Source organism: Taudactylus pleione, unplaced genomic scaffold (genome assembly GCF_031769625.1).
Source record: "Taudactylus pleione unplaced genomic scaffold, aTauple2 ptg001600l, whole genome shotgun sequence".
NCBI lineage: Eukaryota > Metazoa > Chordata > Amphibia > Anura > Myobatrachidae > Taudactylus > Taudactylus pleione.
Genome location: NW_028285997.1, coordinates 85,732 through 96,197, shown reverse-complemented (window position 1 = coordinate 96,197; position 10,466 = coordinate 85,732).

Genomic DNA, 10,466 nt, shown 5'->3' with positions numbered 1-10,466 from the left:
GCCCTGGGCTGGGAATATAGGCGGTGGAAGCAGTGGTGGTTTGGCACAAGGGGGTCTATTCACTAAGCCAGGGGTTCCCAACCACGGTCCTCAAGGCACACTAACAGTCCTGGTTTTAATGATAGCCATACTTGAGCACAGGTGACTTAATTAGTATTCCAGTTAATTTGATTTAACCATCTGTGCTGCAGCATGGCTCACTGGCAGATCCAGGGGGGGGGGCGATTGTGGCGATCGCCCCACCCTAGAAGTCACCTCCTAGCAGCACAGACTCCGCTGCCGCTGGACAGCGCTCCGCGTCCCCATAGAATCCAGCAGCTGGTCATGTCACGCTGAAGCAGGCACTAGGGGGAGGTCTGGGCACTAGAGTGTGAATATGTATAGTAACAGGTGTGTGTGCAAGAGTTAAGGAGTGGCAGCCATTTTCCCGAGGACCATCTCCCATCAGGATAGCATGCCCGGCTCCCGAGTCCCGCATGCTGAATACACCCCCACCCCCCCTTTCCTTCCTCTCTGTTAGGTGAGGTCCAGGAGCTGTGGGGATCGAGCTATTAGTGAGACTGTAAGAGGGAACTGATTGGGGAGAGTGCTGAGGTGGAGACAGGCAGAGTGCAGGCTGTGGAGGTAGTTGTTAAGTACATCACAGGAGAGCACCCGGCTCAGGGATAACGTGGTACCATAACAAGGTAATAATAGCACATATGTTCCTTATATTTCAGTGTTGGTATAAATGTGGCTGTGTGTATATATATATATATATATATATATATATGGTTATCTGTGTATATATGTGGCTATGTGTGTGTATATATATATATATATATATATATATATATGGTTATCTGTGTATATATGTGGCTATGTGTGTGTATATATATATATATATATATATATATATGGTTATCTCCGTTTATATGTGGTTGTGTGTATATATATATATATATATATATATATATATTAGGGGGTGAGCGGGTTCGGATTTCTGAAATCCGAACCCCTCCCGATCCGAGTCAGACTCGACTTTTCCCGCCTGACTCAGATCTGAAATCGAGGCAATACGTCATCGTCCCGCCTTCCGGGTCTTGCGGGTTTTGGATCCTATATAAGGTACCCGCGTCGGCGCCATTTTCTCACTCGGCTGTGGATAGTCAAGAGGGAGGGTGGGAGTTAGGGCTGGCTGGGCTGTGTAGTGTAGTGTAGTATAGTGCAGTGTAGTGTTGTGCTGTGCTGCGCTGTGCTGCTGTTGTCCATAGGGGCTGTGTCCACTCCTCCAAAGTCCATAGGGGCTGGCTGTGTTGTGCTGTGCTGCTGTTGTCCATAGGGGCTGTGTCCACTCCTCCAAAGTCCATAGGGGCTGGCTGTGTTGTGCTGTGCTGCTGTTGTCCATAGGGGCTGTGTCCACTCCTCCAAAGTCCATAGGGGCTGGCTGGACTGTGTTGTGCAGTCAGTTGTCCATAGGGGCTGTGTCCACTCCAAAGTCCTGTGCAGAGTCCCAGTCCTAAAGGGGTGCTGTAGTGTTGTCCAGGGGGTGCTCTGTCCATCAGGGGTGCTCCCCCCAAGTGCAAAAAAAATAAAAATTTTCTGTGTTTGTGAATTGTGTGCGCAGTAGCTGCACGTGCATCAACAAAGTAGTGCCAAGCGTGCGCCTGTGTCATAAGTAAAGGGCCGGCTGGCTTGACCGTTAAAGGGTGCTGTAACCCCCAAAGTACACTCCAAACAAAATAAAAAAATATTTTCTGTGTTTGTGAATTGTGTGCGCAGTAGCCGCACGTGCATCAACAAAGTAGTGCCAAGCGTGCGCCTGTGTCATAAGTAAAGGGCCGGCTGGCTTGACCGTTAAAGGGTTCTGTAACCCCCAAAGTACACTCCAAACAAAATAAAAAAATATTTTCTGTGTTTGTGAATTGTGTGCGCAGTAGCTGCACGTGCATCAACAAAGTAGTGCCAAGCGTGTGCCTGTGTCATAAGTAAAGGTACGGCTGGCTTGACCGTTAAAGGGTGCTGTAACCCCCAAAGTACACTCCAAGCAAAATAAAAAAATATTTTCTGTGTTTGTGAATTGTGTGTGCAGTAGCCGCACGTGCATCAACAAAGTAGTGCCAAGCGTGCGCCTGTGTCATAAGTAAAGGGCCGGCTGGCTTGACCGTTAAAGGGTGCTGTAACCCCCAAAGTACACTCCAAACAAAATAAAAAAATATTTTCTGTGTTTGTGAATTGTGTACGCAGTAGCCGCACGTGCATCAACAAAGTAGTGCCAGGCGTGCGCCTGTGTCATAAGTAAAGGGCCGGCTGGCTTGACCGTTAAAGGGTTCTGTAACCCCCAAAGTACACTCCAAACAAAATAAAAAAATATTTTCTGTGTTTGTGAATTGTGTGCGCAGTAGCTGCACGTGCATCAACAAAGTAGTGCCAAGCGTGCGCCTGTGTCATAAGTAAAGGGCCGGCTGGCTTGACCGTTAAAGGGTGCTGTAACCCCCAAAGTACACTCCAAGCAAAATAAAAAAATATTTTCTGTGTTTGTGAATTGTGTGCGCAGTAGCCGCATGTGCATCAACAAAGTAGTGCCAAGCGTGCGCCTGTGTCATAAGTAAAGGGCCGGCTGGCTTGACCGTTAAAGGGTGCTGTAACCCCCAAAGTACACTCCAAACAAAATAAAACATTTTTTTCTGTGTTTGTGAATTGTGTGCACTGTGGTTGCACGTGCATCAACAAAGGAGCAGCGCCAAGCGTGCGCCTGTGTCCCATAAGTAAAGGGCTGGCTGGCTCATTTCTTAAAGGGTGGTGTAACCCTCAAAGTGCGCTCCACAAAAAATAAAAAATTCTTCTTTTTTTTCTGTCTTTGTGAATTGTGTCTGTCTGTTAAAGGATTACATCGGTGACAGCATCCAAGTAGGCATGTCAGTCCTGTACCTGTACTGGCAGGAAAAAGAGGCAATTTGGAGGTCCCTGTACAAACTGGCTCTATTTTACCTGAGTTGCCCCCCCTCCAGTGTGTACTCCGAAAGAGTGTTTAGTGCAGCCGGGAACCTTGTCAGCGAAAGGCGTAGGAGGTTGCTTCCACAAAATGTGGAGAAGAAGATGTTCATAAAATGAATTATCAACTCTTCCAGGGAGACCAGCCTCCAGAACGTACAGAGGGACCTGTGGTTGTGGATTCCAGCGGGGACGAATTAATACTCTGTGAGGATGAGGATGTACACAACACTGAAGAGGGTGAGGAATCGGTGGATGAGGAGGATGAGGACGACATCTTGCCTCCGTAGAGCCAGTTTGTGCAGGGACAGATTAATTGCCAGCTTGTTTTGTGGGGGCCCAAACGAACCAATCATTTCAGCCACAGTCTTGTGGCAGACCCTGGCGCTGAAATGATTGGTTTGTTAAAGTATGCATGTCCTGTTTATACAACATAAGGGTGGGTGGGAGGGCCCAAGGGCAATTCCATCTTGCACCTCTTTTTTTTCTTTGCATTATGTACTGTTTGGGGCCTAGTTTTTCAAACTGCCATCCTGTCTGCCACTGCAGTGTCACTCCTAGATGAACTATGTGTTTGTGCCGCCCACTCGTGTCGCTTAGCATAGTCATCCAGCTACCTCGGTGCAACCTTTTGGACATAAAAACACTATTGTGAGATATGAGGTGTTCAGAATAGACTGGAAATGAGTGGAAATTAAGGTTATTGAGGTTAATAATAGCATAGGCGCAGAAAAACCAACAATGTACTAGTTAAATGATAGCTACACTCTTAATTGGTTGCTACAGGCAACACCTGCACTTTTTAGAAGTTTTAGTAAATCTACCCCCAAGTTTCTGCCTCTGCTTTCTTAGTAAATCCTACATGTCAATGCAGAGAGAGCATTACAATTATTAAAGGGTATTCTGACAATTTAAAGCCGCTTATAGAATTGCTTTACAATGACTATTTGTGAGATCCAATGACTATGAATGGGTTACCATTATGTACTTGTTAAATGTACTCACTGTGGACTTGTTTTAGAGTTAATGTTAGTTGGTTGCAAGTGCAGCTGCATTGTGTGCCCGGAGATAAATCCGGATCTTGTCCCATATTCAGAGTTGGGCGCATCTATACGACTGCACCTATCCATCCTACCGTGAACGTAGCCGTCATCACTATCAGCGTCAGTCCTATAAATGGTGTAAAAGATCCGTCTGCTATCAGATGGACCTCTGCAAATGCTCAACACTGCTTAGATCACAATTCTGCATATACGCCAACGACACGCCCCTCTGTAAACCTCGTCTACATGCGAATGCCCAATTGCTACCCAGTTACACCCATTCAACCTCTAGTAAAACGTGACTGAGATTTGCATGGCCCAGAATCACCTATAGATACATTTCAGCTCCTGTTGCTAAAAATTGTAAGATCTGTCTGTGAAACTGACTCACATTTAATTCTGAATCGGGTCCTGTCTACTTCAACATTGGAGAGGTGTAATACCAGCATATTGTAATGTTTTGCTTAGGGATTTCCCATATCTAATATTATTTAATAATTGTCTTATTTTTTGACCCAAACCTAATCCTTAACTTTTTTTTATTTCATTTTAAAGATCAATAATATTGGAAATTATTGGAAACCTTGGTTTTTCCAACATGTTAAGTCTTATTTGAAGAGTAACCGAAGTGGAACAGAGTACATCCCCCTACGGCATTACTATCACAGACACACACGGAGTATCTTCTGGGAGTTGCAGGTAGGTGTCCAGCTCCGCCAGTGCACAAGTGCTCTAGAAAGATAGGATTGTACCAGTGCTGCTAGTAGGACTAGATTTGTAATATCATGTCGATAAACATCGCCTGTTCCAAAACGTTACAGAAGTATTAAGAGCTTTATCGTTTATTAATAAATTATTTATTAACCGTGTGTCAAAAAATTTGTAATAAACTTTTCTTTTTGTTCTCCCTTTGTTTTAGGACATAGGGCCTGATTCAGACCCACTCGCGAGTGGCTGTCCGCTCGCAAGTGGGTCGATGGTGTGCACTGCGCATGCGCACGACGGAGGGAGCTCCATTGTGCGCATGCGCGAGACGCGACGAGCGAAGGACTTTCCTTCGCTCGTAGTGTCTGATCAAAGGGGGCGTGCTGTCGATGTTGATTGACAGCACGCCCCCTTTGTTGGGTGTGCCAGGGGCATGCCTGCCAGACGGAGGCGTTCCCAAGGGGACGCCTACCGTCAGAAGCCGGCCCCACTGACATCACTAGTGACCCACAGCTATGCGAGCGTCCAGGAGGACGCTCCATAATTATGGAGGTGGGCCCTGATTCAGAGCGAGCGCTCTGGTCAGAGCGTCCGGCTCTGAATCAGGGCCATAATTCCTTTTGGTAATCACCCAGTGTTCCGGTACCTGTTTGGTTGGATGGTTCCTCCAAAAATCTCCTTATTAAAGCTCACCCAGGGCGAGACCATCCGAAGGCTGTATGAGCAGCACCACGTGGTTCAGGATATGCTTGTTCCCATGAAATGCCTACAAAAATCCATCACTGCTTTCCACAAGGAGATTAATGTGAGTTCTAAACAATTATTACTGCAATGTACAGAGAATATGGCAAGCTTCAAAAAAAATAAATTTTTGTTATTGATAAATGATTTCCTCTGTGTCCTTTTTATTGTTTTGCAAAAAAATTTTTTTAAAATGTTCAGACTACTGGATCTGATTTGGATGCTTTTCTTGCCCCAAAACGTTATGTCCCACAATCCTTGAAACAGTCTTCCATGATTATTCCCTACCAGTTAGGAATTGGTAATCAGGGGTGTTCGAGGAGTTTAGGCGCCCAGTGCAAATCGAAAAATGGCGCCCCCTCCAAAAAAATTTGTGGCCTGGTCCTATTGCCCAAGGTCACTTACAGGAGCATGGGCCTGATGCCCACTAATCAGTGCCACAGACCTAAGGCCTGATTACAACCACGGGTCTAGTGCCCGACAACCTGGTGGTCTAGGGAGGGGTTAATGACGGGAAGGCCTCATAGAAGGCTTACCTGTCTGGCGGGAGAGGCTGCAGTGGAGAGCTTCGTTAGCTCTTTTACTTTCCCACTCTCCAGTCCTCTGCTGCATTCTTCTGCTAAATCAGCCACGGCGATTGCATATGCAGCTTGAGAGCCCACTGTGTGCTAAGACACTTGCAGTGTCTGCATCAGGTCAGACCAGCTGTAAATGCTGCGTGAGTGGTCGATGTGCATCAATGGTACCGATGTTTATACAGAAGACCGACAGTGGACGGATGTGAGATAGCAGCAGTGGGAGTCTTTATGTCGGCGGTGCTTTGGCAAGCATTAGCCAAATGCTTGCCAATTAGCGTTCACAGCTGTGATCGCCCGCTGAATCAGGTCCACTGTCCCAGCGCCGGCCACTGATGTGTCCCACTGGGGACACCTCTCACTGGACTGCTGGTGCTGGAATCACACACTCGATCCCAGTGTGTAGCACATCTACACACTCTACATTGCCCTGGCCGGCGGCGCTCCTCTCTTCCGGGCCTGTCATGGCACCCAGGGCACGTGCCCCGCTCACCCTGGCCTCGTTACGCCACTGTTGGTAATGGCTCACCTGTAGACAGATGGTGCCCCTCCTGCTACCACAGGAAGGAATACTTAATATTTTGTGAGAAAGTGAGGCTAGTAAGGAATGGACATTGGAGGTCAGCTGAAACCTGGGTTTTGACAACCCTCATGCACTGAAAACCTGAAATATATCGGATCCCAGAGTCTGAACCCTTTCCAGAAAGAAAAAAAAATTGTGTGCGACACACCTAATGTGGACAGTGGTGGAACTTGCACCCCACCACCCAGAGATGGAATTACCTCCACCTTTTAAACACACGTCCAATTTTCGCTGGGAGTTCTGCTTGCCCTGTCTACTAGGCCCCAATAGAGCCACACTCTGTAGCCTGTTAGCTGTTGGAGAAGACTCTCTGCTAAATCATTCCCTTATCTATAGTAGGAAGGCAGGTTGCCCTGGGTTGCTATCCAGGACTGCAGGAGGATACAGGCAGGACAAAGTCCTGATTAATCTGCAGGTAGTTTACTCTGACATTTGTCACAGCCATTATCTGCATCAAGCAAGGATTAAGGCTCAAGACAATCCTGTAGATCACTAAAATGATTTAGGCTTTCTAGTTGTCAGAGTAAAAGGACAAAACCCTTCCCTGAGTAGGTAAGAAACAAACAGGAGACCATCCTCATTGGGTAGTTACCATTGGTCCGGTCCATATGCAGGCTGATGTGGCAGGACAATTGGGAGGAAGAAGCACTGGGAGACTGGTTATAGATAGTAGGCACATGCATCTGTAAAGTGCAAGGTCCCCGACCAGTCCGAAACTGCTTCTATAACTCCTACTATTGAACACGTCATGTGTGCAAGACTCAAATGCTGCTGTGTTTATTTGTAGCCTGATTTGTTGCTAACTCTTTTAAATGTGATATACTTAGATATTAGTGAGAGCTTATCATGTTGATGGATCTTTGGTGCAATATTTCTACATACAGTATATCCTGTTTGTATTTCATTTCAGTTGTAGTCAGTGTTAGTGGTATATTTACTGAAGATCATATTTAATCGATTGAAAATCATTCAAAATCCATCAACATTTTTATTGTGTTTTTAAGTATTAGTAAATGTGTGATTTAGCCCCACACACAACATCGATGGTAATCTATTTTGAGTGATTTTCGAAATCAATTAAAATCAACTTTTAGCAAATATACCCCTAATGCTGGGTACACACTAGACGATTTCTCGGAGGATATGGCGAATTGGACGGACATATCATCTGGATCGTGTAGCGTGTATGCACTATGCGCACCCCTGCACAGCGACATGGGGGTCATTCCGTTGACCGTGCATGTATGGCAGATGGAGCGAGCCATCTGCCGAAGCCAAGAGGGTGAACAATGTATCGGTCGGTGGGACACCGGATAGTGCAGTGTGTACGAACTGCCCGGTATATCGTTCCAATCGTACCATCAGGTGTCGCATTGGCGGGTCGGGTAATGTGTACCTGGCTTTAGTGTCAAGAATTCTAGACTAAGGGCCTGATTCCCTACGGATCGCTATTGCGATTACACACACATGTCTGCTGTGAAAATATGCTAATGAATGCAATCGCAAAGCCGTCGTACAGCCAGCATAGAGATGCCCACTACCACTATCTCACATCTGTAATACCTTGCAGTCCTGTGTCTACATTGGGAACATCGAGTAACATCGGCCCCTCACGCACAATTACAGCAGGTCTGACCTTACTCGGAAATTGCTATCCGCATTGCACGCAGTGAGTACTCAAGTTGCGTATGCTTTCGCAGTGGCTAATTTATGCACGCCCATGCAACGGCGTTCAAAAGGACTGGCACGCCTGCGTTTCTCCGACCACTCCCACGTCACCACCCCCAAACACTGACCTCCATCACTCACTCTGCGATGGCTTTCTTTCTGCGTGGGTGATCACTGTGCGATCACAATGCTATCACGCACACGGCGTTTCATACGCAAGTGCAGTACGCCCCATCGACCAATCTGCGCACGTGGTTGCAATTGCGATTCGTGATCAATCAGGCCCTATGAGTTGAGCTTGATGCAGCTATGTCCAGGAGCAATTTTGTTTTTACACTGGAATTTAAATTTGAGCTAGCACGTGCTCTTCCCAACTAGGGGATAAAGGGCCTGGTTCAGAGCTGAACGCTCTGAATCAGGGCCCTCCTACCTGTTTTAGGAGCATCCTCATGGACGCTCGCATAGCTGTGGGTTACCACCCACAGCTTATGCGAGCGTCCATGATGATGGTCGCGATGGTCAAGACCATCGCGACCATCGGGCTTGCGACAGAGACCCTGCAGTAGGGTCTCGCTGCCGCAAGCCCTGGAGTGATTTTGGCTCTATCAGAGCCAAAATCGCTTCCACTGACATCACTAGTGATGTCAGTGGGGCCGGCTTCAGACGGTAGGCGTTCCCATGGGAACGCCTCCGTCTGGCAGCCACGCCCCCGGCACGCCCACCAAAGGGGGCGTGCTGTCAATCAACATCGACAGCACGCCCCCTTTGGTGCGAGACCCGGAGCGATGGAGAGCCCGTCGCTCTCCGGGTCTCGCGCATGCGCACGACGGAGCTCCCTCCATCGTGCGCATGCGCAGTGGGGCAACATCGACTCGTTTGCGAGCGTCCTTTGCTCGCGAACGGGTCTGAATGACCCCCAAAGTTACTTATGGTCGTTTTTAGTCTATTAAAAAAATCGATCAATATCGATGTTGTGTTTCAGAGACTAAATCACATATTTACTAACAGACAATTTTTTATATACATTTTTCAGTGTTAGTAGATGTGTGATTTAGCCCCTAAAATCAATCTTGATTGATTTAGAATTAAAATCGACCTTTAGTACATTTTACCCCTAAATCTCTCTGCAGATTAAGGGCCTGATTCAGAGCCGCTCGTAAGCGGCCGGTCGTTCGCTCCGAGCGATGTTTGCCCAACTGCGCATGCGTACGGATCGTTATATGCATGCGCGAACCAGTCAGTGCGGCTGAAAATCGTTTGTTCGCTAAATAGCGAATGCCTGCTAATGAGTGACAGGAGGAGGCGTTTGTGGGTGGTAACAGGGGAAGGTGCTTGAAAACGGGGAGTGGAGATCCGAACGCAGGCGTGCTTAAAGGTCAAAACGGGTGTTTTAAGGGTGTGCATAATTAATACTGGAGCGTCATTGACCACGTCACTGGGTTATTTTATAGCCAGAACTGCTCGCAAATTTGTGGTAGCAAACACCAGCCACAAGAATAGCAAGCAGTTCATACGCTGGTCGATGTACTCGATTAATCTAATAAATAGCAGACATGACGTATGATGCGAGCGGCCAGGGGGCGTCTCTTTCAAAATTACAACCGCAAGTTTTGTTCGCTCGTTCAGACATAGAGGCGTGAACAGACCGCAAAGAGCGAACGGTTCATTTGAATAGCCACCCCTTTTTGTTGAACGAACGACCGCAAATAGCGACCGGCTCTGAATCAGGCCCTAAATCTGCCCTGTCTGCAGTGCAATGTGGTTTTCCAAGGCTCAAATTCCTTTTTTTGCTTTGTTCCTAACCCTGTATCAGCCCCTTTGTTGGGTTTTAAATCATGTAAATCTAGGGTAATAAACCGTGGTTCTTGGGCTTTTGTCAGGACTCCTGAGTCCCAGGTTGCAGCACATTTATCTTTCTGCTCTGTAACTGTATATTACATTTTGAGACATATGTTCTTTTCTTTATTACAGGTTTACCCACTTTGGCTTTGTCCATTCATATTACCAAGTCAGCCAGGCATGGTACATCCCAAGGGCAATGAGGCTGAGCCTATGTAGATATTGGAGCATATGGGGAACCCAAGACAAAGCACTTTGATGCCAAGGCTTCAATGCGCCAGTTAGAAATGTTTGTCAGAGATGCTCATGGGTAAGTTACCGATATAAATTCCAGTTGTA